The following is a 1,978-nucleotide window of genomic DNA, read 5'->3' on the forward strand; positions in this document are numbered from 1 at the left end:
ATCCGAAGTGCCAGTATAAGATGCCAAACGTAATGGAAAGTACGAATGAAGAGGAAATGTACCTACAGTGCTTCCAACAGGTGCCAATGGTATACACAGTAAGTAGTACCAACGAAAAGTATCTAGAAAGCATGTAGTATGGTATGTGTCAACCGTGATGAGACATAAGAGTGCCAAGTAAAAGTACCAAAAGAGTCTGCATTAAGTAGTAGACTTAATGAAAGTTGACACATCAAAGTAAATTTCGAGACTAATGTACTATATAAAGTGAAAGACGTATTGAAAAGCAAAGGGTGACAAAAAAAGCTGCCCAGAGTGCCAATCATGATACAAAAAATTAAGGCCACAGGAGAGTGCCTAAAATGCCTGTAGTAAGGAGCCAAATGTGATGGAATTTAAGAAGTGCCAAGGAAAAGTAGCAAATGATTCGAAAGTGCCAACCATGACAAAGATGCCAAAAAAAAGTTACAAAAGTGCCCGAGTTAATGCCTAAGGTGATGCAAAGTAAACAGTGCCGCAGAAGTGTCCCAAAGTGCCATTAGAGAGTGTCAAGTATGTAATATTTTATGTAGTAAGATTACAAGTGACAGTGAGTTATGTTTCAGTACAAAAATGTTTACAGTAGAGTGGCAAAAAGGGAAGGGAAGAATGCATGAAGAATGGTGCCACAGGAATGTTCTGAAAATATCCATAACCACAACCAGACAGAGGTCAACCAGACAGAATACAGAGCAACAAAACATACGAACAGAAAGACAAAAAGAAACAGATACTATGCAGGTAGACATACAGAGGCTCAGAGAGAAAAACAGATAGGAAGAGAAAGCAGACGGTATCAGACAGTTAAAGAAGAGATAAAAAGAGTCAAATCATGGTCTACCAACTTGGATAGACAGAAACACAGACAGAAACGAAGTCAGGGGACAGAGAGTATAACCATGTCCTCTTAACTACGTCTCTTCACCAGTAAGGAAAAATAAATAAAGATGACGAATGAGGAAGACTGAGACAGAGGCAGACAAGAGAAAGACAGAGATAGATAGAGACAGACAGAGGGAGGGAGAGACAGAGAGAACGAATAATCATGACCTACCTGTTCCCTCACCTGTAGAAGAGTGAAGATGACGAATAAGAAAAACAGATAGACAAGAATAAGGGACAGATAGAAACAGACAGACAGAGGAAGGGAGAGACAGAGAGAACGTATAGCCATGACCTACCTGTTCCCTCACCTGTAAAAGCGTGAAGGTGACGAATAAGGAAAACAGACAGAGATAGATAAGAATAATAGGACAGAGATAGAAAAAGACAGACAGTAGGAGGGAGAGACAGAGAAAACGTATAGCCATGACCTACCTGTTCCCTCACCTGTAAAAGCGTGAAGGTGACGAATAAGGAAAACAGACAGAGACAAAAAAGAGTAAGGGACAGAGACAGAGACAGAGACAGACAGAGGGAGGGAGAGACAGAGGGAACGTATACCCATGACCTACCTGTTCCCTCACCTGTAAAAGCGTGAAGGTGACAAATAAGGAAAACAGAGACAGAGACAGAAAAGAGTAAGGGACAGAGACAGACAGAGGGAGGGAGAGACAGAGGGAACGAATAACCATGACCTACCTGTTCCCTCACCTGTAAAAGAGTGAAGGTGACAAATAAGGAAAACAGACAGAGAAAGACAAGTATAAGGGACAGATAGAAACAGACAGACAGAGGGAGGGAGAGACAGAGGGAACGAATAACCATGACCTACCTGTTCCCTCACCTGTAAAAGAGTGAAGGTGACAAATAAGGAAAACAGACAGAGACAGAGACAGACAAGGGCAAGGGACAGAGATAGAGACAGAGACAGACAGAGGGAGGGAGAGACAGAGAGAACGTACAGCCATGACCTACCTGTTCATTCACCTGTAAAGAGTGAAGGTAACAAATAAGGAAAACAGAGACAGAAACAGAAAAGAGTAAGGGGCAGAGATAG

The 1,978-nt window shown here is 41.9% G+C and overlaps 1 long non-coding RNA gene across 2 annotated transcripts in view; it reads right to left on the reverse strand.

The window, feature by feature from the left end:
- Window positions 1-1,242: 1,242 nt before the first annotated feature.
- The window catches only part of LOC127005098 (uncharacterized), a 1,340-nt gene continuing 604 nt past the window's right edge, over window positions 1,243-1,978 (reverse strand). Inside the window, exons 2-3 of one of the 2 annotated variants that reach the window (XR_007758282.1) lie at window positions 1,490-1,978; window positions 1,243-1,352 (exon numbers count right to left, since the gene is read on the reverse strand). The exon at window positions 1,490-1,978 is cut by the window's right edge and continues 52 nt beyond it. This is a non-coding gene — a long non-coding RNA (uncharacterized LOC127005098). Of the gene's footprint in view, window positions 1,353-1,384 lie in introns of those variants that run through there. The other variant, XR_007758283.1, reaches the window with a different exon arrangement.

This window comes from Eriocheir sinensis, chromosome 29 (genome assembly GCF_024679095.1).
Source record: "Eriocheir sinensis breed Jianghai 21 chromosome 29, ASM2467909v1, whole genome shotgun sequence".
In the NCBI taxonomy this organism is placed as follows: domain Eukaryota; kingdom Metazoa; phylum Arthropoda; class Malacostraca; order Decapoda; family Varunidae; genus Eriocheir; species Eriocheir sinensis.